The sequence below is a fragment of the Pezoporus flaviventris genome, unplaced genomic scaffold (assembly GCF_033815535.1).
Source record: "Pezoporus flaviventris isolate CSIRO_AGI_PZ_B2104156 unplaced genomic scaffold, CSIRO_AGI_Pfla_v1 ptg000031l, whole genome shotgun sequence".
In the NCBI taxonomy this organism is placed as follows: Eukaryota; Metazoa; Chordata; class Aves; order Psittaciformes; family Psittacidae; genus Pezoporus; species Pezoporus flaviventris.
Window position 1 is genome coordinate 58,608,685 of NW_026892579.1, and position 25,963 is coordinate 58,634,647.

Below are 25,963 nucleotides of genomic sequence, written 5' to 3' on the forward strand. Positions count from 1 at the left end.
AGTTCAGACAATCCAAAATACTTGGGTTTAAAGTTACCCAAAATCTTAATTTTTCATGTTAGCAAAAGATTTTCATCTTTTGAGTTCAAACCAACCCACATTTTTGGTTCAGCCACAAAATCAAAAGCACCACAGTTAATCATGGCTCTAATCACTTCTATCTCTACTCCCTAATCTGCTAACTATTCAAAAATAAAAATCTCAGTAATGAGTTTTACGCTACTATGTAATAATGCTCGAGCAAATTGTCTCAGCTGATCTTTAGTTCCTTCTAAAGAAGGAGGAATACTCCTTTCCGAGGTGGTATTCCTCATCCAAGTACACACAGCATTCAAACAACCTTCTGGGAGTTTGTAATCCTCTCGATTTCTCCCATTGGAGCCTACAGATTATCACATATGCTGGATTCAGAACCAACACAGAGGATTTCAGCCTCTCCAATTCCCCAAACACAACTCCACTGAGGCCAGGAGGATGTGCAGTGCAGCCAGCATCTCCTCTGCCAGGCACCGTTCTGCACACCAAACAACTCTAGCATCATTTACTCAGTGTTTTTCCTGGTCTAGGACACAGTTTATTCCCAGCTCCAGTCCCTGAATGTCAGTCCCTTAGGTGCACACAGGGGATTGTTTCCTGCCTCTTGACACCTGACATGCTATTCCCTCCTCTCTGTGCCAACGAGAAAGGAGGCAAGCCAGCAGCAAACGAAAACCCACCCTTGTACAATGTGTGAACATTATAGATCACAGCCAGTTACCACAAGAGCTTTGATCATAAGCTCAAGCCAATTCAGTTACAGGTTTTCAGCATATCCCTTTTATTTCTTCCAGTGAAACAAACTCTTTCTTTCCAAGCCCCCTCCCTTTCTTTTGGTAAGAGGCTGGCAAACTTCAGTATGAGAAATGCAGCTCCTGATCTCCAAAGTCTCAAGAGACACGGATCACTGCTGTGATCTTGTTTGTCAGGGGGCCTTGATGCTGCCAAAGATGCAGTTTCCCCACTTGGTCGTCTTCAAGATTCCAAGTTTGAGATTCACAGGTTTTGTTTTATTTTGTCTGGCAGAACATACTTGAGAACGGCTTCTAGCAATATCAAGGGAACAAAACAAACACTTTTGGTAGGTGAGCATACCAGCTGTATCCACTGATACACAAGCAGCACACAAAAGCATGGAGCCCTCAGCGCTGGGTGAGAATACAGTACATCAAAGTCTATACTAGTGCTCCACGCAGAGCTATATAAAAATTGACAGCCAAGTGAGCCTGAGGAGAAGGCAGACCTCAGATCTCAGCTACCGACCTCTGAACTCAACCAGGAGATCCCATGGAAGGTTAGGGTCTACTTTGATATTACAGAAATCTCTTTCAAAAGACCCAAGGCACGAGGGAAAGACCACTGGCTGCATTCTCCAGCCTGCACACTGCTTCGGCATCATTCCAGGTCGAGAAAGCAGACTTTTTTTAACACAGTCAGCAACACAAGCAACAAAATGACTCCCACTGCCAACTTGTTTTTGCACAGGCAAAGCACCAAGGGGCTCTGTGGACTTATTGACTGTTAAGCCAGAAGCTTGTCAGGACTTCCTGGAAGGGGGAGGACATGGAGGAGCTCTGCACCTTCAGTGGTTCTTGTCTAAGTCAGAAACACACGTCATGAGCATGCTGTGGTGAGTTACACAATCAAATTAAATGCTGTACCTAGTACCCAGTCTCCTTCTCCCTACCATGCCGCCCCCCCCCCCCCACATGCACAGTGGGAAAACCCACTCCAAGCAGTCCCAAAGATCCCTCAGTAACCCAAGAGTTTGGTTCTCTGATAAAAAGAAAGGCTTTTACTTGTGCTACTCCCTATCTTCAGGGACAAGAGGCTCAAGAAAGGCTTTTATTTGGGCTACTCTCTATCTTCAGGGACAAAAAGCTCCAGGTTGTTGCAGGCTCAAGGCCTCAAGTCAGAAGAACAGCACAACTTGTCTTTCCAAGGACCAGCCGTCTCTGTGCACTGTGGTCACGTCAGAAGGACACACAGGCAGAGCACGGCTGTCAGAAGCATCATGATCTGCGCACAGACATGACACTGGCCACACACAGCTTCTGCTGCTTGTGCCTGTGAAGGTGCCAGGGCTGAATGCAGTCAAATACCCCAGGGTGAGGGGAAACCCTCAAGCCACAGCTGCTATGCCATTCGTATGGTGGAGAAAAGCCCTAGTAGGTAGAGAGGCACAGAAGGAGCTGGCAAAGCACTGCAAGTTTTCCTTTGCTGTCCCTTTTCTAGGCAGTGGCAGATGATTTTGCTGTGGAGTCTCAGGTGTCCTGAACAATAGCTGCAGAGCCATTCCCTATTTTGATGGTAGAAAAGAAACTGGCTTTCTGGGGAGAGACACAGACAAGTCAAGCCAGTTCCAGACTGTCATTTCTCCTACTGTCTCATTCTGCTCAAATCACAAGCTGGAAAAACTGGAAAGGTAAGCAGTCCAAATTAATGGGAACATCAAGTGAACTGGTTTGTTTATGTATTGGTTTAACTGGAACAGGGAGCACAATTCCAGCTTTGGGCACTAGTTCTGCAGACATTCCCTTAGCTTACCTTCTACCTGAGAAAGCCATATGCAGGCCTGAATTATTCCTGGTCTGTCCTCAAAACACATCACCGTCTCTTGAAGCTTCATGCTTGCATGGCACCCATGACCACAACTCTTATTATGGGATGGCAACACTCATATCCTACCAGCTCATTCTCCCAACTCCACATAATTAGGAAGTTAAAAAAAAAAAACAACAACCCAAGATGAGAAACAACACAGGGCAGGAAGTTGTGTTTTTCCTCACACTGCTCCTTACGCATTATTATTGCCACCATATCATTTGCCCACCAAACTTATATTTTTCTTATGGAAGGAGAAAATGCAGGTTTTAGGAGTCTTATAACTGGTCGAAAATAATCAATTTAAGCCTAATGATTTAAAAATCCCCAGGTACATATTTATAGTTAATTTCTACCATAGAGCAGGCTTCACCAGATGCTCAATTGCATTTCATCCTTAAGAGCAAACAAGGGCTCCTGCAGATCAGACCTTTCCAGCAGAGCTGCTGCAGATGGGCAGCTCATGGTGTCCTGCTAACTATCACCGAGACCACAGCAGCAGTACAATGATTCTACTTACTGGAAGCAATAAGTTAAAGTAAGTACTACAAAGGGAAGAAAAGTGGCATGGATCTTGCACATCACTTCTCTTTAGATTCTTTATAAACTGTAGGATGGACCTATATTCTGCAGGTGGGGAAATTCAAGAGTAGTAGCTTTGTTACAGAACTCAGTGCCTGATACCCCTGTACACCAGGGCTGGTCATCCTTACCTCCAACTCGTAGGATAAGCAATCCAGAAACCAGTTTCTTGTGTGTGCACATTAAAAGCCTGATTGAGAACATAAACGAGTCAGACGGCCTTGCACAGTTTAAAACTACAGCATGACATAACTGCAAGTCACTGCCATTAAGTTAAAAAAAGAAAGTCCACACCTGCCAAATACAGCTCCATTGTCCACTGCTGAGTTTTAATGACAACTGCTGCATCTTGGAAAGCTGTTCGCTAATAGGGTATTACATTTCCCCTGCAGGACCAGAAATCAGGTACTGTCGCTTATCTACATAAAAGGCACACATAGGAAAATATATCACAGCCGTGTTGCTCATGCAGCAGTCAAAACCTTGGACACCCTCTGCACACAGAAATCTGCTCTTATCACAATATATTCCAGTTGGTCAGCAAGCTAAAAGCTCCACTCAAGATTTCTGGCTTTTCCAATTAAGCTTTATAGACAAAAAGTCTTTTTTTTCCTTTAATAACATTGCCATCTATTGCAAAGCTATGATGAGTTCTTATCTCCTTGTGATGCCCCATGGTAACTCATTATTCACTGAACTTCACTTTTTGATGTATGAGGACAAGCAACATATACTTAAATAACTCTATTTAAACAGGGCCTATAGTTGAAACAAATCATTCCAAGAACAGCACTGTATTACAGACAGAACTGCTCAAAAGCTTAGGATGTGATATTCTTCAGTATTCACAGAGTTTATAATCTTCAAACAGAAATTACTCAAGCTGATGTATCTCTCATTAAGTTAAAGTTCTTCCAAAAGAGAAGAGGATGATTGATAGTCAGAGATCACCAGGGCCAGGGCAGTGAGAGATCACACTCTTTATGGCCACAAGCAAGCCTGGTAGGGCTCAGCTGCCCCACAACCAAACACACTGGGAATGCTGCAAAGCACCCCCAGCACCCCATGTCTGAGAGCCCAAGCATCTTCATCATTCAACACATCTCTCTGGTGCTGACAGGTAACAGAACATAGCCTAGTCCTTTCAGGCCACAGATGCATGCAAGCATTCGGACTTAAAAAGGGAAAAAACAAAAGAACCCACAAAACCAGCAAGGAAAACAACCCAGAGCCAGAAACCAGCACGGGCACTATCATAGCTCCAGGCCTTTCCCCCACCCCTCTGGTTACCCTCCTGAAGGTAAACGCTGCGAGATGTCAGGAACTTTCCAGGAATAAGCAGCTTGGATCAGGTTCTTTGCTTATCTAACACCGATGGGATCAACTTGAGAATTCAAACTGGACCTGGGTTAGAGGTGGCAAGTGCAGTTCAGAATGTCTAGAAACACTCTGGGAAGTGAAAATACTGCCACTGGCCTCGACCATTCACTACTAGCTTCCTACATTTGATGCTTACGGCACAGTGGTATCACAAGAGAGGAGGAGCCAGATTCACATGCTCTAAATTGCACCTAAGTCCCTGTATCTTTTATTTCCTTCCAGCTGACTCCTGGCCTTCAAGCACAGAGCATTAGGTGGAATTTAGGTCACGAGAACATAGCCTTCAGCCTCTCAGCAAGTGGAAACACCCACCGCTTACTCAGACTGGAAGATATTGAACACATTACAGCAGAAAATATACCTGCTGAGCATACACATACGAACAGCAAAGCAATTCTTCTGCCTCGGGTCCCCAGACTTTGAACTCTGACCTGTCACACAAAATAAATAAGAGATGAATTTATATACATGGAGCATACGTTGCAACTGGACACTGCAGGTGAAGCATGCAGTGGAACAACCTCTGCATGCTGACCATGCTCTGCAGCATCCAGATGCCAATTTTCAAAGCAAGAAACTACATATCACCCCTCACCCCTACTGCAATTGTATTACTTATCAAAGTCAAGCTACTGAAATGCTTCCAGGAGCATCAAGATCGTTGTTTCCATAGCTGTTATGTATCAGGAAAGATCATAGGCAGACAGTATCCCAGGCACAGGTAAGAAAGATGGCAGAATTAACATATCCAGGTCTTTTTCACACACAAGCACACACCCTGAAATAAGCCAGAATGCCAATTGTGTTTATTATACTATAGTATAAACAGCAATCACGAAGCTAATGGAAGTAACAAAGCACCCCTGCCTGAAGGGTCTTCTCCAGACTATAACATATCAGAGGAAAGATAAAAGCAGAAGCTTAAGACACAGTGGAAGAAAAGCCCTCCCCAAATACAAAGTCCAGCACTGAGCCCTAATATGCAGAAGCATTTCACTCCCCAGAGCACACCATTGGCCATCTCCTTCTCCCCCAAACCTAAAACATACTAAGCAACAGGCCAGTACTTCACACCCCTGAGCTCAGAATGTTGCTGGCTGCAGTCATCCAACAAAAGATGTTAAGAACAGGGCTGCATCTTAAACTCAACCATCACAAAGAAGCAGAAAGGATGTTCCTCCATCCATGCACAAAGACAGGAACCTGTCCTTCAAAAAGCCAAAGTTCCCCACTTCATACACAAGGCAGTAGCGTAAGTGGCCCTAAGCCTGTATCCTCCATGCAGCAGAGCAGGACTTAGCTACCCCAAGTTGAGGTAGACTGATGTTTCCCCCCCCTTCCATACCCATCCCAATAAAGGCTGAGGTCTTGCAGGAGCAGTGCCCTAAACTTCCAGACTACCCTGTGCAAGATGGAGAGATGACTTTTGTTCCTGCAGAAGAAGTAAGCCTGCCTTGCAGAACAGACCCTGGTTAAAATGCAGAGCAGGAACGGGAGCAGAGAGGCTTCCTGTTCACTCAGCACTCCCCAGAGAGTGCCGCTGGTCCCAGCTCTGAGAACAACTGGTCCAAACACCAGCTCATTAAATGCACCAAAGACCCTGAGGGCTGGCAGCGCATCCTCAACTCTCCTCTACCTCATCTCCAACTGTCCTTCAGAAGAAGGAAGCAGCAAAGGCACATCCAATCCCAGGGACACATGTTTGGTGAGTTTCAAGAGTGCCTCAAGGAGCTTCAGAAGAACATCCAGCTTCTACAATTAGGTTTGAACTGCACATTGAGCTGGGCACTGCTGCAAGATGAGGACATTTTCAGTCATGCTCAGCAATAATGATTAGCAGGTTTGATGGAACAGAGTACTGAGAGTAAGGGGCCCATTTTTTTCCTACTGCCCATTCTGACACCACATTAAACACTCCTCCACAAAAAGATGGGAAATTAATACAAAATTCTTTCTTGACATCACATGAGCACCTGGGACTAAGTTAGTTGAGGCAGGGCCTCAGTCTTCTTGCAAATCAAGTGAAGGGCAGAATATACACAACGTACTGAGTTTCCATGAACAGTGTATGACATTTTAAAAAACAGACCTTTTTTCCTGTGCACTCAGTACTACTAAATGCTGCCTTGTCCTTTGCAAAGCATACAAGGTTAGAAGCAAAACAAGGTCTTCACCCACACTTGGTGTTACACTGGTAGCGCAAGATGCCTTGCTACTCCTCTTCCCACACCTGGGGATATTCCACGAATACCCCACTGCTTCCATCCATTCCATGTCACACTCTAATAAAGAAAACCAGTTTAGTGCTGTTACTCCCACTTCCCAGTGCTTGGGCCACCAAGGAGGCACCACAAACGAGAGCGAACAACATGCAACTGCTCTGTTTGCATGTCCTGAGACTGGCTCTGCACACTTGTGCCTGAAGAAGCAGCACATTGCAAAAGCATTATTTTTCCAGTGGCAAGCTGGATGGGAAAAGTGCCAGCCACTAGCTGTAACCCTTTTGTCATGCCAATTGCTGGCTGCTATGAGGATGTATGTTAGATACCTCCATAGAAAAGATCTCTGCATCTCATCCTTCCAGATGGAGGAGGAATGATTCATACACACATAAGCAATGCTAGGATGATGGCTGAAAACATTTTCTTTCTGTTTTGTGTTACAGACATGCTCAGGGGCCTTCATTGCAGCAGAAACTGAACTGAAGACGATGACACTTTCTGCCCCAAGGAATACACATGCAAAACCCCAATGCTACTTCTCCCTGGCCTTGTCAAGCATCATGTTGCATGCAGACACCTCACGTGCCTCATTCCCCTGCTTTCCCATTTCCACAGCATTTCTCTGCACAGAACATGACAGAATAACTCCACTTACACAGCTGTCACATCACACAATGACAAATACAGGGGAAGGCGTCCAAGAGATGGATCAAGTGTCGAGAGCTCTAAACTGACCAAGGACTGACTTGTAATGCAGAAGCAAAGCAAAGGATCTCTTTCCTTTCCAGACACACCAGGGACCAAAACTCACACATTTATTAGGCCTAGATGGCTGATAAATGCAGAATGGATGGAAGGCCCAGCAGTCAGAGCACTTGCCTGCATGATGCCTGTTTTCTTCTTGGAGGCCAATTCAGGTATCCTCCTCCCCACCTCACCTGCACAGCACCTTTGCCACACACTCACATGCCTCTCAAGGGCCCTGCACCCTGTGAATGTCATTCTGTATCTCAGTACTAACCTGTAAATTCCCACCTATTTACTTTCCTCCGGCCTCTCTCATATTTGTGAAGTCTTTGGAGCAGAGATTATCCGTAAGAACCTGGAATATCCTGAGTTCTAGTGCAAGTAAACCAACAAACAGCAATGCATAAGCATGCAATATGTATATTAAGCCAAGCATACAGCAGTTATCTCTGACAACAAAAGTGAGGCCAGTAGCTTCTTCCCCTACAGTGACAGAAAATTTGCACTTTGGGGTACATCCACTGACCAGGAAAACCTTCAGATTTGCCTTCTCTGGCACCCACTTCCTCCTTCCCCCAGCACATTATCCATTTCTGAAATCCATGCCCCACTTTTTATTATAAATTATTCTAATGGGTTTTGTGGCATGGCAGAAATCCAGCAGAGCCTTCAGAAATACGCATGCACACACTGGCTATGCAACAACTTCATTTTATAGGGCTTTCACAACAGCCTGGTGCAAAGTCTATAGGGATTTGGCAACCTTTCCTAGCAGCAGCCCCATGGTGGTGACCCTTTCCTAAAGGGTGCTAGATGGATGCATTCACCTGCAGTATTCCTCTCTTTGTAGAAGAGGGATTTTTCCTTAATGCCTCATTAAAGACAGGGAAAAGTGTTCAAGTGGGAATTTTCCCTCCACTGTTTTTCAGGTTGAAAAAGTGAGACTTGGGGATGACAAAAGGGTGAGAGAAAACATCTGCAGTCCAATGCAGACCTTTCTCACCTTAACCTTCTTCCGAATGGAAAGATATAAGATAGGCTGGGTTATAGCTCCAGCTCCTTCAGAAACAGGGTTCAAGCAGGGAAGAAAGGGAAAGATAAAAGGAAAAATGAAACCACAGAAAAGCCCCCGAGATAATAAGGATTTTCAGCTTTTTGGGGTAGCACAGGCTACTTCTTTAGCTCTTGAAAGAAGCCCTGTGCAGTTTGTTCACTCATCCTCTAACAGCTCCAGAAGGAGCTATGGCTTTCCCATAAAACTAGTAAGAAGATCTGATTCCCACAGTGAGGAAGGAGAATAAGAAGAGCCCACAACAACAAGCAATTTAAACACAGAGCGCTACCATCTTGTTAAATAATACGTTAAGAGCTCATCTGCAAGCCTGTCTTGGCCAATGAGGGACATAAATCAGGAAGATACAGTAATACTCACTAGCATGCAATTAGTCACTGCTGTTAGCATTTTAACTCTGGATTTCTTGGATTAAAACATTTCAAACACTGTTGTTTTATAGGAGTGATAGGATAGCTGTCCAAGCACCACAACCAAATTATGCCACCAGGACATTCGGGCAATGGATTATCACAGCAAAGGAAATGGATTATCACAGCTTTTATTCTGAACAAGGGAAGAGTATCTCATTTTGAACATGGCAGAGGGGAGAGTAGAAGACTATACCTGAGGGGTTTTAATTTTATTCCCTGCCCCTTTTGGACTTTCTGAGGTGGAAATGCCACAAAAATCTGCCAATGTGAAAAGACAGACACTGCCTTTCCCTAGAATTTGCACTGAAATATCTGAAAAGAGGGAATAAATCAGCCTCTTTGGATTGTCTGAATGCTGGAAGGATGCCCTGTTCCTGGGCATTCTCCCACTGCGTATCTGGCTGCTACCTCTTCCACTTTCTATCAGGCAATAATCATCACCACCACAAGGCCTAGAGACTTCGGCTCCGTTTCAGGAACTTTACTATCACATATGCTCATTCTCACAGGAAGGAGGGCTGCTCACCTTCAAATCCTTCAAATTAGCAGGTTCAGCAAAGAATTCGTGTTATTCCTTTAAAAATGTTTAATAGTTTGAAGGTTCTCCTAAAAAGGCTGCACCTTTTATCTTTACATCACCACAGAAAATCCATCTCATTTTATACCTTCGTTCTCACACTGCATCACAAACCAAATGTTAGCTTTTTTAACGCCACAAACCTTGTTTGTTTTTTTTGTAAAGAGTATTTTGGTACCTTCAGCACATACAGACATACTTTTTGGTGCATGGTATTCAAGAAGCCCTGATTCTGACCTCAATTTCTTTGGCAACAGCCAAACATCCAGCACAGGATGAGGGAAAACCCAGTAAGTCTTTATAACATCCCTGCGATGCAGTCTGAGAGGTCAAGAGTAGCCATGATATACTGAAGACAAGACTAAAACAGAGAAGACACACAAAAAATAGAACAAGAAGAACATATATATACACATATATATATGTATATATATATATAAAACTGAGCTCCACAAAGCATAGAATCAGCAAACCTCCTGCTTTGCTACAGCACAGGGCACGTGCCTGAAGCTGATGACACCTGGGTATTATTTCTGGCTGTGGTCCTGACTCCTTCAGGATAACTGCTCCAACTCATGTCACACCTCCAACAGGCTCTCCCTTCACATTTTCCTTCTGGACTATGGGTCAGCAATGGTGAACCTTTTCTTTGCCAAGGGCAAAGAACACTAAATATTACTGGCATCTCATACCTCAACATGTGCCTTAGCACTGCATGACAGCAGCACAACCACTCACCATACCAAAACCAAGAAGTGTGGGCCACAAAAATCAGGAGCTGGATCCCCCAGATTTCACATTCCCACCGTAGCTTTTTAAGGAACGCTCAGTTGCTATTTATTTGTACCCTGCATAGAGAAGTGTTATTTGGAGCTGTTAATGTGATTCTATAAGCAAGCATCAACACTGGTACTTGATTAAAACTAGAAAGAACAATAAATGGGGAGAAAATTGGCTGGAAAGAAGTGGAGAATCAAAACTAACAGAAAAGGAATTCAGCGGGACAGAAAGAAGGAAAGCAGATGATTAAAAGACTATTAGAAAAAAGAAAACCAAAAAGGATAACCAAGAGTGACAAAGGCATCCACAGGAGTATCTGTTGAACAACTTCATTTCAACATAAACTAGGGTGCATTTTGTTTTGGTTGTTTTGTTGGTTGTTTTCTTTTTTAAAATGAGAATGTTGAATTTGGATAATCAAACAGCAGTATTTTATTTTGCCCCACAGCAAAGATATGAATATAGGCTTTTAAACCTTGAAGAGGAAGAAATCAAGCTCTCAACGCACTTGTTCTCAGAACTAATGCTTTAACCACATCAGTAACAGCTTAGGAAAGGACAGCAAAGTGACTACAATGCCTTCTCTATCTAGGAGCTGTTTTTTTCAGAGTCACCATTACTGCTGTAATTTTGCAGTTATGAAAGACTTTATCCTCATCATTTCTTGGGTTCCTCCCTGTTTCACACAACAGGAGCTAAAAAGGGTTTGTGTTCAGCTGAGAGCTCTTCATCCCCCGTTTTTCTTCCCTCCACCCCACTCCCACTCCCCCTGTGTTTTTAAACTTAACTGGACACCCATGGCAATGCTGAGATAGGAAGCACTGTGGATCACTACAACTAGAGGCAAGTATTTTAGAGAATGGGGAGTTCACTTGCACACTGTCACTCCAACTCCCCCACCCTTCCTGTGACTTCACCTGCTCATAATCATTAGAAAGCGGAATGTCATTTCTAAGCTGTAGCTGAGCACTAAAAGCTTAGATATTGGCCTTCACTGGCTCTAGAGATTAACAGAAACAATAAGGCATAGGGAAAACACACACATAATTTTGCCAGTCTCTCAGTAAAAAAGGTTTGGGTTACCAAAGAGATAAGAGGGAGGCTGTCCATTTTATCTGTGCAGCCGGAGCAGCGAGTTTACATTCACTGGAACCACGCCCCCATCAGAATTCCCTCTGAAATGTCAACACGAGCCATATTATTAATTTTCCAAGTTGCTGACCTTTACTGTTGCTTGCATCATAAATCCAGCATTCTGAACTGTTTCTATTAATACAAGAACATGCTCCGCACGCCTCACTGTATCTGCACTCTGTACATACGCTGCTCACATGTCACAAAACAGATGCTCCCTACAGTGTCCCTGGAGAAGCTTCTGAGTTGGACCTTCCTAGTTCCATAAAGTCCACTGGACTGCCATTAGTTATGCTGCCCACCACTAAGGCAGACAGGTTTCCCCAAAGCTCTTAGTGTATCTTTACTTGAATAAAATGTTTCAGAGTATTTTATCAAGGGTCGTAGCATACAGATGTATTAACACAAAAGAATTTTATTATGAACTGAAGTTTAATTTCAGTGAGGAAGAAGAAAAAACAAAAGTCCTTGGGTTAGATAACAGCCATTCCCATTTACTGTTCCTCCCAATTAAAATGTTTTATATAGATGATCAGAACTTAATGCATCATACATGTTACACAGTACTCAACATAAGGCTGTCGATCTGTCATTTCTCTGTAGGCACTTAATGTGATGAATGATCTGGTTACTTGTCTTTCTGGTATAAAAGCAGGAGAAGCTTTGAGACAAAGAAATAAAGGCCAATGGATATTACAGATCTTACAGTGATTAATATCAGCCCTCCTGACTCACATCTCTGAAAACAGTTAAAGTCACTATTTCTCTTTCATTTTTTTTACCGTGGATTTCAGTGCATCTCATCAGAACTCTCCAAACACTTGAGATAATCTAATTTAAAGCAGAAGCAGGGATGTCAGGAACATACAGCATTAGGGCTACAACAATGCCACACCAGCATGTCATAAGAAAAAATAAGTGACCTTCACTCTTGCCTCTACTGACAAACAGACACCATTGAAGCCACTTGCAGGCCAGGATGTTAGTGTGATTTCTGAAAGACAATCTAATAAATAAGGATTTAAAAGAGTTAAAAAAGAAAAAACCCTGACTACTTACTGTCTGAACTGAAAAACCTGCCTTTCCAAATCAACTAATGGTTTGGCAAGCCTACATGAAAAGCAGACAAACAAACAGCATCTTTTCCTTTTAACATGGAATCTGCAATAAGAAATCAGCATTTTATTGATTTCCATAATGCCATCTCTACAGCTTAACAAACTCACTCAGCTGCTAATGCTAATTCACTGATGCTATGGAGCCTTCCGTATAATTATACACCCTCCACTCCGCTGAGCCCCAGGGCACTGTTTCTAACTTTCCAGAGGACCACTGCACTGAAAGCAGAAACAAAAAAAAAAACCCTTTCATTACCCAAAGCAAACTGCAAACCAAATTTTGCTTATTTAAATGGGAAATTAGAGACACTTCATTTTTAAGACAGGGAATAATCTGCTAGTCTGCATCTATTTTTGGATTCAGTATCGTGACAGCAAATTCTCATTTAAACTCTCCCCACCCCTATTTTTTTCTTCCCGAGACTATATAACAATATAGCATATAAATATTGCAACAATTACAATTTCTATGAAGAGATTCTAATGTCCTTCTCAGCTCACAATTGTTTCAAGGGGGCGATTCCAAATCAGACATGGAGACTTTCGTGAATGTCACTATAACTGACATTATAAAATGTTACCATTGCTATAGGGAATATGTGTATTTCAAAAATATTTCAATAGGTTTGTCATTTTAAAAATAACCAACACCTGGAACACCTTTTAAATCAAATTAAAGGAAGATATCTTCTCTAAGTCTAGAATCTGAAATGTCGTGAATAATTAATGACAAACACTGTTATTTTTCTCCATTTCTCAACCATATTCAGCAGTCCGCAACCAAGCAGACAGCTCCAGCATACTTCAGTGAGAGTTTTGCTCAATCAGGGACTGCAGAATCTGGCCCAATTAATCTAGTACTGCCTATCTGGAAAGAATGTGGTGGAACTCTGCAGTGTAAACACCCTCCCAGAACGCCTGTACCTAATTCTCTTTCTTGCTCCCCGTTTACCCTGCCTTGATGTCTCAGATCCAACCGTACTGTATTCACCATCTCCATCAAGAGTCAATGCACCATTTGAGCTAAAAACAGCTTAATTTTTCTATGCTTTCCCATGCGTGTATTAATTTGGAACCAGTTAATGTATTTTGTCTGAGAATGGTGAAATGTCTGGATTTTTGTTCACCAAACAAGCTGACAGTATCAATATGGATTTAGAGAGCCTCTAAAAACAATTTAGTTTTCATAATTAATGTTAATTACAATAACATCTCACTCAGTGACACAAAAGCTTAGCTATGAATACAGTCATAGGAGGAAGTGAAAACATGAAACAAACATGAAAGAAATGTGTCTTGTTCTGGAAGAGTATCAAGCAAACTTTCAAGAGATTTATAAATAAGATCATGAAGGCAGAAGTCAGCTGTGCTTTGTTAGACATATTTTCTTTACAGGCTGCTTAGTCCAGAGCTTTCTTCTGAGATTGTAATAAGACAGTGGATTTGAGCTGTGGACACACCAGGTAATATTATCATTTTACAACTTCACATCCAGCCATTATCAACTGCTTTAAAGAAAAACAACTGAGGGCCTGATCCTGCTGCCAGTGATTTCAATAGAAAACATTTAAACAATTCAATGTGAATTGTTTGGGGGGGTCTGGAGGAGGGGAAGAAAAAAAACCCCAAAACAACTCCAAGTCAAACACAACATGTAGGTATGGATTCCCTCAGGCACAGAGGAATTTCAGGACAAGAATGAGTTTTTCAACTATTTTTTTCCTACTTTCCATAGCAACAAGGGAAAGCTAAACACACAGAAAACTTACCTGTTTCACTGGTAGCACATAAGCCTTAAACGGGGAGGGGGTTGGTACGGTCACTTAATAGAGCACCTTTACATTTAGTCCTCAGAAGTTTCCTTCGCCACCCAAGAAAAGTAGTTATCCAATATATTCTTATTTCAAGGGAAGGGGGAAAATAAAAAAGAGTTATGAAAAAATAAGCACCACTCTACCTCACCCGGACCGGTACTGTTGTACACAAGTAGTCATACGAGCATCGAAGGGAGTACTTGCGCAGTAAAGTACCACTCAGCATGAGTAAGGGTGGCGTAATTGGGTCTGATGAGAGAAGGAATCAGAGCTTGTCACGTCACTACTATAGGGGCCTTCTAAAATCATGGGTTTCTTGATTACTTTTCACATTAATGCAAATTCACTCCATTAAAGTTAATGAAGTTACACCGTTGCTAAACTAGTACCAGAGGAGAAAGCACGCCCACTTCATATTGATTTAAGAGACCACAGCTCAAGGACCCGCCCCCCCCCCCCCCCCCCAAGAAAAAAAGGGCAAAATAACAATTTAATAAGTTTTCAGGTTACATTGGCCAAGTTACTCTTTGGGATAACGACTGATTTTCTGTTTGGTATCAGTCTCAGGGATGATTTTTTTTGTTTCCTCCCTCTCTTTGTAGATAGAAAGAAGACAAGATGTGTTGAAGGCTTCATTTCCTCTAGAAATTTGCTGATCTTAAGCATACTTAAGACTAGACTTAAGTAGTCACTGACTAAAGCCGTATTTACTACTTCTTATTTACAAGAGTGCTTGCCTTGAAAAAAGAAACTTTACGTGGAGGATTCTCAGAACGATGTTGGCCTTTCCTCTTAACAAAAGTTCAGCAGATTTATTTTTCAGATAACCGAGAAAGATGATTTTTGGAGCACTGTGAGGTTTGGTAAGCCTTCAATTCAGCAATTAGTTTCCATATGATATGAATTACAAAAGATCGAGCAATTAATATTAATAACTAAACCAGGCAAAGTACTGAGGCTTCAGATGCACTGTGTATGGAAACGCTGCTGGGGTTTTCCATGTATCTACTGTATTTTAGCTACTCCAAACGTATGGCACACGACGAATGCACACCACATTCACGTTGCTAAAAATACATTAAGGAGGGGAAAAAGAAATAAAAATCGATAGCAATGAAACAGAGACATAACCATTTTACATTGAGCTCTCCCCGCACCAATCCAAGCCACCAAAACTGCGGATTTCACCCTACAACACCCGCATTTTCCTGCCACGCCAAGTCAAGCCTAGGTAACAGCGAAGCATCCAGGCACGGCAGGGTGGGGAGGAGGATGGTGCACCTGAAATAAGAAAGGTGGGTTTCCCTGGTTTTCCATTAGGACAGTATCCAGAGCCTGGGCTGGAGGGATCTGCTCGACCCGGGCAGCTTTCGGGAGCCCCTTACCCTTCCTATCAACCTTTGCCACAGCCTCAACCGCAGTTTCAAGCAGGAGTGGGGGAAATAAAACAGAAATTACAGACAAACGTGTCACCGGCAGCATGACATGCATTTGTAGGTGGCAACGACGCCGGGTTTTTTATATATATATATATATATATTTAATGTCCCCTTTTTCCCCCAGTCCGAGGAGGAAAGTGCCTCCGCGGCCACTGCCAGGCTGCGCTGAGGCGAATGCCCCCAACTTTCAAACAGTTGGCAGCCAGGGGAGACAGCCGGCCCGCAACCGCGCTCCCCCCGCCCGCCTCCCCGCACAACCGGCGGCTGCCCCGGCCCCTCGCCCACCCCTTACCCCCGCTTCCCTCCCATCCCAGCAGGCAGAAAGGAGCGAGCCCGGGAAGGCCGTGCCCGGCACTCACCCGCTCCGGGGGGCTCCTCGGCGAGCGCCGTTGAGGACTGTTGAGGGAGGCGGTGAGGGGAGCGGGGGGCGATCGGGGGTCAGAGGTTGGGGGGGGGGAGAACGCACGGGTGAGGAATGTGAACCGGAGAGGAGGGAATCAGTTTAAAAGAGCGTGCGGCGAGGCGCCGGGCTGCGCGACGGAGGCGGCGGCCAGGCGCTGAGGCGGCTGTGCTCTATCCCATGCCGCTGCGGTGGCCCCGGGCGGCGGCGGCAGCCGAGCTAGGGGGGAAGTTGGGGCCGCGGCCGGTGGGGAGGATGTGACACCGTGACAAGTACGGCCCGACTGCCATGTACCGGGGGAGGAGGCGGAGGAGGCGGGGGAGGCGGCCGCCCGCGCGCAGGGGGCCGGGGCAGCCCAAGCAGCGCCGCCCGCCCGCACACGGCATTTAACGGCGCTGACGGGCCCCGCCGTGACTCACACACGGGAGTTAGTCACAGGGCGGGACCGCGGAGGATGGCGAGGGACGGGGGGGGCCGTCCTAGCCCCGCCCTCCGGGCGCCCCGCCAGCCTATGGGGCGCTGCGGTTAGGCAGATTGACACAGTGGCTGGCCAATGGGCGAGCGGATCTGCCGCCAGCGCTGGAGCTGCCCCCTCGGCCCAATGAGTCTTCTGAGGACACTGCCGCGAAGTGCTGGGGAGGGCTGGAGGGATTCCCACGGGGCGGGAGCTGTGTCCTGGCCTGCCGCCGCTGCCAATCAGCATTGAGGGTCGCGTTGATGGGCGGCTCGGTCAGGCCAATCAAAAGCGTGTGGGATACGGGGAGGGAGGGGGGAGAAGCGCCTGCTCCCACCCCCTCCCCGGAGATGGTCACGCAGGGAGCGGAGGGCGGGGGAGGGAGCGTGACTGGAGCCGGCGGGCGGGCGGCCCGGTACTGCCCGGGCCCGGGGGCGGGGCGCGGGCATGGAGCCGGCCCGGAGACACCGGTGTGAGGGTGTGGGCGGGGGTTACCTCACCGAGCGGCGGGGGGGATCATCGAGCTGCCCGAGGCGGGGGTTACCTCAGCGAGGGGGGACACCGGGCTGGCCGAGGCGGGGGTTACCTCAGCGAGGGGGGACACCGAGGCGAGGGTTACCTCAGCGAGCGAGGCGGGGTGGACGGAGTGGGCCCGGCGCCTCCGAGACCCCGGGGAGGGGAAGGGCTCGCCCATGGGCTGCCTGTGGAGCGGGGCGGTCGGGCGGGAGATGTCCGGGGCGGAGAGCGGCTCGCCCCCGGGCAGCGCGGAGCAGCCAAGGTCGTTTCCCGCGGGAGGAAGGAGATGGGAGCTGGGGCCTGCTCCGGGGGAAGCCGGGGCGGCCCCGCTGGCACCGGGCGGGGAAGGGCTGGCCGCGTGCCGGGTGGGAGGTGAAGAGCCAGGAGGGGACAGGGAAGGGGGGTCTGGATGCAGCCAGCTCACTGTGAGAGCCTCGGCTTCCGCCGAGCAGCCCGGGCTTTGGAAGTGGGACGTTGGGTTTTGCTGGTGTTTGACAGGTGTCGTGGCTCAGAGTCTGAATATTGCCACTTCCTCCCCCCATCTTTTCTTATTTCTTTATTCTGACACGTTTTTAGAGAACAAAGTGCATTTCGGGTTCAGGCGTGTTGTCAGAAATTGACCAGATGAATGAAAGAATAAAAGTAATAGCTCTGACAGCCACGTTACAAAGCGGAATGGCTCTTGTGCTGCTGGGGGCAATTGACAGGAACGGTATCAGTGGTGTGAAAAAGCTACGCTGTTTTCACAAATGATTAATATTGGATGAATTTATTTTGGGTAGAGTGAGGAAGTAGTGCCCACTAGGAGTTTCCAACAAATACTGGAGCCTTACCAAAAACTTAATCCCGGTGAAGGAAATGAGGTGGTCAAATTGTGTTTCACCCCTTCATCTCTACACACAAACTAGGACCTGTGGGGTTTTGGGGTGTTTTTTTTTCAGTAAAAGCATAAAATACCTGATAAACTGGTGTAAGTTAATGAAGCAGTGCTATCAGAATAAGGGACTACATTGGCATTCTCCCAGGCTCCAAAAATAAACAGTTTTGTTTGCTTTAAAAACTTGTTCCCTGGACAGAGCGATATAAATACAGATTTTTCTTAGTTTGGCATCCGCAGTAATTGAAGAGCTGAAAAACTACAACCTGCAATAATTTGTTGGGTTTCTCTTTAGAAATAATGGGGCTAATTGCAATTTTTTTCCGGCTTGCTTTTATTGAGATCCAGGTTGCTGAAGAGAAGATTTCAGTTACTCATTTGAAGCAGGAATGGTAAATCACACCCAAAAAAAAGCCCTTCAGAGTTGCCTTTTGGCATCTAAGGCATCATCCTGCCAGCTGCCCTATAGTCTGTAGCGTCTTGCAAGAAAGCCAGGGTGGGCACTACTCACATTGCTCCAATATGAAAGGAAGAAAAGTAAGACCAGCAAGGTTATCATGTCAGGAGAAAAAGGAAGAAGGTAAAAAAGCCCCAAACATAAAGTGGTGGTAGACAGATTTAGTAGCGTAGGAGTGGGTTATTTCTTTCATCAAAGAGCAGAAGAGGGGTCTTATTTGTTCTTGAACATCTCACACTGGCATACAGTGAATGTTAAGAAATTAGCTGCAATACGCTACAGTTTTACCCCTGACCACTGTGAAAGATACCTGGCTTAATGCCTTGGGGTTTCTCCTGCCTTCATGGTGTGGAGGGTCCAGGAAGTTTCTTACATGCAGAATTCCTTGGGCAGGGGACTATTATCCAACAGCTTCATAAAGCCATTAATCCTTCATATCTAAGATAATATTGAGAAAATAAAGTCATTTAGTTACCCCATCTTCCCTGTTTCTTCAGTCTGATTTGGAAGCATCTGAAGCCTTCTCCACCCTGACTGGCAAGTTCAGAAAACTCTAAGGATTTGTTGACTAATATTTCCTTTCCTGTTGGAATCTGCTGAGCTCTGCTATTGCAAATGCTGCTGCTTTAACTGCGCTTGGATGAGAATAAACCAAATCCACTCTATTGTTCTTCTGTTGCTCTTTATTTTACACATACTGCGTTTTGCTGCTCTTCTGAGTGATTGGCAGCGTGCATTAAAATGTATGAATACGAACATGCATTTTGTTTGCCACAGACTATTTCTATTGAAACCCAAGACTCTTACCTTGGCATAAGGGATTCATTTCAGCTAATCATTGGGAATAATAAACGACTTTTGTAAGTGATCTCTGTATTTGAATTGATAGCAAGTGCAGAGAATTTAAGGTCTGTCATTAAGTAAGAGGTTAGAATTCTTGCAAGGTTCTGCAACCCTCAGCAGTGCTCACATGCTGATTTGTGCTTCTGAATGCTGCACAAATGAGGGATGTGCATCAGATTCTGGGCAATTTGGCAAATAAAATGAAGAGCAGAGCATTTACCATTGAATGGTAGAGACATAAATATATATATATATATATCTTTAAAGAACTGAGAGGGGTGGGAATTTCCAGGGTAGATGATTGTCTTTTTGTAGTTGTATCTTCTTTAACAGCAATATTCTAACGGAATTGAGACAGGAATCGAGCTCATGAATTTGGGCACAATTGCTTCTGGAGGGTGAAAGTCTATAAGCAATCATCCTGCTCTGCTGCTACAACCTACTACAGGGGCTTCACGCGCACGCTCCCAGAGACAGCGGCCAAGGTAATATTTCATATCATCACAGTACTGCAGCTTTCCCAATATACAGCAGTTTTTCTTCAGGGCCAGTGCTGGCAAGGAAGCAATTATATGAAGATCTTGGCTTTTACATTTAAAATCTCAATTTTGCAGTTACAGAGAGAAGTTTGAAAATGCAGCCACTGCCGAAGGTGATTTCTGTCCGAGGTGGTTTATTTTGGGGTTTTGCAAGTTGGGTTCTTTAAGGTCATTTGTTTAGGAGTGTGTTTCCTTCAGTTGAGCTGAGCCGAGCTAGTCCTCAGACCAGGTTTAGAAACTGCAGCATTTCTACTGAACTGCTTGCAATTAAACTAGTGCTGCTTAGATAGGGATCAGCTCAGCAGGGATATGTGTTGTCCCTGGCTTGGAAATTCGGTAGCTCACCCTCTGTAATTTGTGTGTGTTACAAAACTCTGAAGAAAGGTTGCGCATCTTGGCTTTGGCTCTGGCTTTACCTGAAGGTTTCCACAGATGCTGCTACAGAAGTTATTAGAAAGAGCCAAACCACAAAACCCAAAGTAAAAGGAGCTCTGGCAACCAGGTCTGCTCAAGGTGCATACTGTACATGTAGACAAGGTGGGTCCCAGAAGCCTGATGCCCCTCTTTCACCCTTGTAAATGCAGAGTAATTCCCCCAAAGCCCAAGAATTTGAGGTTTCAAAGCCCAGATGAAATGAGGGTGTGGCAAGAGGAGCCTGATTCCTCCCTATTGCATGCACATCTCAAGCAGTCAGCAGTCTCTGACCCTGCAGGTACCCTGGTGACACAAACTTTACTTTCAGCTACATCTTCCAGGGAGCATCGGTGGGGTGTATCATGTTGAAGGGAACACCTGCTAAAAAGACTTGTTCTTTTGAGCATTATTGCGATGATTTGGTAGATAGTTTCACACAAAGACCTCCGAGCCTGACTTCCTTACTGCACCATAGCTGTTTACAAAATAAGGTTGTTTAGTTAGTTACTGACCTCGGGGAATACCTCTAAAAACCTGCAAATACTCACTTACATGTGAATAAAAGCAGTGAATTTCCTTCAGCTGTGTTTGCTTTCTGAAAACATTCCAGTCAATTAGATTAGTGGCTAGAAATGTTTATGGAAAGAATTTTAAGCCCATTTTAGAGGGTATTCATGGAAAGCAAAATTTTATCTCAAAAACACAGTCATCTTACCTACCGGTGTTAATTTATGTTCATCGACTCAGGGAATGGAAACCAGTGGTAGATGTCTGTTTTGTTCAGGTCCTGTGCCTCTCCTGTTTATCCAGTCTTTTTCTGCTTTGCTGCGCCAGGGATGGAAAATGTACCATTTTATTTGTTCACTTCACACCTTCTGCATTTCCCTCTGAACAGAGGGCTCCTTTCTTGAGCAACAGTGAAAGTAAACCGCTATCACAAAGCAAACTTGGGGCCCTGCAATATAAAACCGCTCCCTGCAATATTTAAATTCCTTTGAAAACCATCCCCTGCCATATGTCTATAAACACTGTCCAGCTGCAACAAGCTTATAGATTCTTGGAGACCATCTGAATTCAGCAGAGAAATAACAATACCGTGTGCTGAGATGGAACCAATTGCCATTTTAAACATTTCACTTAGAACTTCAGATACTTTTTATTGTTTCTCTGTTGGCAGTGGTTAGGTAGAACTGGAACAAAGGTATTACCAGTGTAATATACTTATTTTTCTCAAAGGGTGTTCAGCTTTCTAAATAGTTATATTGAAATTATTTGTTTTATTACAGGACATACAGTATAATTGTGCAGTTTAAAAGACTGAGGTTTGAGTTTAATGTCATTATTGCCATTACACAGGCAGGCTAATGTGTGTGCTCCAGCAGTTTAGCATCATGTTCCCGATCCCTTTACTTCACAAGTGACCAAGAGAGAAGATCCAGAGCTCTTGTTGCAAGAAAACAGACCCTCCTTTACTTAAAGGGGAAAAAAAATAAATCTCTGTAATGGTTTTTATTGCTGAAGTATGCCACTAACATGCGTGCTCGTAAGCTGCGCCTACACCTTTCACCATGCTGCTTCCCTTGGCTGTCCGGTGTCACTGTTCCTGCACAGCACTGCCAAACACCAGCTTTTCATGTAATTTAAAAACTGAAATTACTTCCCTAATACCTTGTAAGCACTCCTGCTCAAACAGCTTTATTGCCTGGTTTACACACATTTCTGATCTAATACGTGAATGGATAATGTGCTGAGTTGCTCGTCTTACTCTTACCAGATGCCATGGGATATTTGTTGTATTAAAATACAACACGGAACACTCTTAAGTCTAAAGTCCAAACCACAGATTAAATGTGTTAATTTATTTATTTTGTCCCTACATTTATTGTCAAAACTAGCAGAACTTTTACACAGGCCTCTCAAATGCCTAAGGGGTATTTGCAAACTGCCACAGCTGAGTGTACTGGAAGCTTTAAGATGACCTGCAGCACCTGGGTACTGCCAGTTGTCATCTGAGTGCAGCTGAGGTGGGCCAAAGCTGTAGGGATTCTCCTGCTTAGGAATGAAGTGGCAGAACTGGAACACTGAGAAAAATACAATAAATAATAGCAATGAACCAAGCAGAGTTCCTCTGTCAAACACCAAGTGTCAAGTTCTTGTAACAGGGATGTTTTTGTGTGGTCCTTGTGAACAAGGTTTAGTTGTAGGAAATACCTGGTGAGAGCAGAAGGAGATGTCTCTAGCGCCTGCAAGTTCAAAGAGATAAGCATGGAGCAGGGTGCCACACAAAAACAGAGAGGCGAAGTGATTTATTTAAGGGTAAGACTCATCTCTCCCGAGGAGACACCCCTACCCCTCGATTGCTTTATCTCTGCGGTGCTGATGGGGCTGCAAGGAATGGAGTCTCCCAGGTAGGGCAATGGTTAATTCAATGAGAAAGTAGAAGGAAAACATCTTGTGACAGATTTAATTCCCACAGTTGTCCTCTCTTACCCATGTTGTAAGCCCAAGGGCCTGCATGCGGGCGGGAGTGCTTCTGTTAGAAATGCTCCTGACAATAAATACTGTGAAAATCAGCATTGTTTTGTTAAAAAAAAAAAAAAAAGGATGTGTACCTCCAGTGACCTCTATTTTTCACTTCACTGAAGTGATTGTAAATGGATTTACTTCTCCATCAGCGCCTTTGCTGTGGACACTATTCATGGGTTTTACCTCGCTGCCCATATCCAGGTGTACAGATTTTTTCACTCACATTTCCAAACGCTGCCTTTGCCCCGAGCTGGGGCAGACTGTGCTCCTGCAACAGCGATCCCAAACTTCCTGCTGTGGTTATCCACTCTGAAGGATCATCTGTCATTGACACAATGGTGCTGTTTCATCTGCGGCTCAGCTTGGTCCTCATCAACTCACCCACCAGCCCAGGTGCAAGTCAGGGGCTGGATAGACGCATCAGTGACAAGGGTACTGACCTTCCGTGAGTGACCAGAGAGCTGTAGCGTGGCCCTGTGGTCAGGAGAGCACCAGAAGATGATGTGTGCCAGAATAAGGGTCAGGGCTCAGCCTGCCTATTGGGAAGAGACACACAGGGAAGCGCTTGGCAGGAGCTGGGGACATTTGTTAAGCTCAATAGAGAGGTCTCCCCCGCTCTGGGCTTCATCCAGCCCTGCTGAGGAATAGCCAAGTCAATGCCAGGAACTGGAAAGTGAAACTGCGCAAAAATGGAGAGGGAAAAGAGGAAAAAAAAAGAAGGGGGGAGAGAGAGAAAGAAATCCAGGCTGAAAAGCTGGAGGGGAGAACACCAGAGCAAAAAGCTGGCAAGCTAGAAATGGTTGTTCAGACTGAATGTGCCTGGTGATGTGAATAACAGAGGGGCAGAAACTTTACTGTGCTCGGGAATGTCACGCTTGGACCCACTGGTTTATTTACAGCATTTCTTTGCCCCCCCTCCTGTGCTGAGCTAAAGCCAGTGAGCAAGGCGGAGAGGGAGGGGGGGAGAAAAAGAGAGGCCGAGAGCCTTCTGCGGTCGGCGGGGGCCTATAAATAGCCGGTGAAGTCTTCTAATACCAATCGGGTGCGTCATTATGGCCCTCCCCGGCTCCGCTCGGCAGCAGCCGTGCCAGCAGGAGCGGGAGCTGCAGCAGCACCCGGAGCCGAGCAGCTGGGCTTGGCACGGACCGAGCGGGGAGAGGGAGGCCGGGAGGTGCAAAGGGGGCTGCACGCTGCCTGCCGCAGTCTGTCTCGGGGAGGAGAGGCAAGGGAAATGAGCCACACGTCCTGAGGAGCCGCCTCGCCTCGCCTCGCCTCGCCCCGGCACTGCAAAGCCTGTTCTGCTTCTTGCTCTTGTGGCTGCCCCGGTTGGCAGCGGGAAGCGTCTCTTACCGGAATAAATGGGCATCCAGGTCTGCGCCTCTGCCTGACCTGGATGTTGGGGGGGTTTCGGTCCTCCTCACCCCATAGTAAGGGTCAGAGGAGGAACAAGGGGTGCTGGAGTAAATTGGCAAGATGGGCAGGCTGGTTCAGTGCCACCAGCCAGTGATCCCTTCCCCATAGGTTTAAATACTGTTCTCAAACGGGACTAAAGGCAAAGATCTGGGGATGCTGGAGAGAATTTCAAGCCCAAATTTCCCTTCCCTGTTACCACCACCCCTCACCACTGCAGATAACCCTCTTGTAAATAAGGCTGCTGCTGCTACCTGTTTTTTTTTAAACTGTTGCAGTCTAAATCCACATTTCAGGGCAGTTTGAGGACCTGGTGCTTGCTTTTCCGAGCTCCCACTGTCAGCCCCATAGCAGCAAGCTATGGTAAAGCACTTCCTGCAAAGAACCTGTGTCTAAGACAGTATAAAGTGCTTGCATAAATACAAGGAGGACTTTTTATCCTAATTAAAATGAGATTCATTTTCTCTTTCTTTTTTTGCAACACTACTATATTTTCTGAGCACCCTGACCTGCTTCATATCAGTCATTTCTTCATTGCTCTTTAGGAGGGCTTGCAAACTCAGATGCAATTTGGTGCATATGCAGGAACACAGTTAATGGAGATCTGCTTATCAGGCACCAGTTTCAGTGACTTATGATAAAAGTATGAGGACGGATTGGCCAAATCTCATTGGTTTCAACTGTCTTCCAAAAGAAAACTTCCACTGCGGAGTGTTGTGGAAATTGCGCACCTCAATCCAATGGGAAGAAGTGGATTAACCCACTGGCAAATTCTTCCTATCTATCCGAGTCAATCTGCTCAAAAATCCACTGGTTAAACAAGAAGATGCCAGGCTGACACAGGCAGGTCTCTGCCAAGCCAACGCCATGCGACTTTTCAAGGAACATGGTAATTTGTCCCAGTTTGGGGATCTCCATGGGGTCCACCAGCACCACATCAATGCCAGTCAGAGGAACCATCCCACTGTGAGATCGCACCACATCCAGCAGCTGGAGACCCCTCCAGGCATCCTGATTTCCTAAATCTCCCAAAGATGCTGAAGCTCTGGTGCAGCTTGGAGCTGGATAAGAGCAGCCTCTGCCAGAGGAGGTGCAGCTCTCTGTGGAAGCTGGAACACCCAGCACAGAGAGAGGAGAAGGATGAGAGTTAATCTGTTTTGCTATCAACACTGGTCACTGGCACTTAATGAACAGCCCATGGTGGGCTCTGCTGTGTCAGAGAAGACTGCAGTGCTCGTGGCAAGTAATTAAATGCCACTTAAAGAGAGTGGGACCATCCCACATAGGAAGTACTCCCTCCCAAACTGTTTGACTCCAAGCATCACTGTTTTCTCAGTGTCTGAAAGATGTAAGCTTCAAAACACTTGGTTTTGTGAGCATTTTGGAAGGATGGGTGCAAAAAAAACTAGCAATCCTGCCTTCCCCTCAAAAAAAAAACAAACAACACCCTAAAATCCAGTGAATAAAATTCTTGATGTGAAGCTTGTGTCTAGGCTGACTTTTAAGAGAAGACAGTGGGTTTGGGAATAATCAGTAAGTTATTATAATAATAATATACCATATACAATGTTATAAATTGAACTCTGAATGTAGGTGCCAGGCTCCCCTT

The 25,963-nt window shown here is 45.3% G+C and overlaps 1 protein-coding gene and 2 long non-coding RNA genes across 11 annotated transcripts in view; 2 read left to right on the forward strand and 1 right to left on the reverse strand.

Moving 5' to 3' along the window:
• Positions 1 to 16,354, reverse strand: part of SERTAD2 (SERTA domain containing 2) — an 82,683-nt gene extending 66,329 nt beyond the window's left edge. The window contains exons 1-2 of one of the 7 annotated variants that reach the window (XM_061461461.1): positions 12,774 to 13,327; positions 12,607 to 12,708 (exon numbers count right to left, since the gene is read on the reverse strand). The gene's annotated coding sequence lies outside the window, so the exon portion shown is untranslated. Of the gene's footprint in view, positions 1 to 12,606; positions 15,927 to 16,273 lie in introns of those variants that run through there. The other 6 variants (XR_009744678.1, XM_061461466.1, XM_061461463.1 and 3 more) reach the window with 6 other exon arrangements.
• Positions 1 to 25,963, forward strand: part of LOC133273243 (uncharacterized) — a 168,973-nt gene that overhangs the window by 17,343 nt on the left and 125,667 nt on the right. The window lies entirely within an intron of this gene.
• On the forward strand, positions 17,198 to 21,244 carry LOC133273241 (uncharacterized). 3 transcript variants are annotated; one of them, XR_009744680.1, is made up of 4 exons: positions 17,198 to 17,244; positions 17,865 to 18,745; positions 19,120 to 19,950; positions 20,427 to 21,244. It is a non-coding gene; the product is annotated as an uncharacterized LOC133273241 (long non-coding RNA). The 3 variants fall into 3 exon arrangements; XR_009744681.1 differs by having other exon boundaries at positions 17,207 to 17,250; XR_009744679.1 differs by lacking the exon at positions 17,198 to 17,244 and having other exon boundaries at positions 17,689 to 18,745.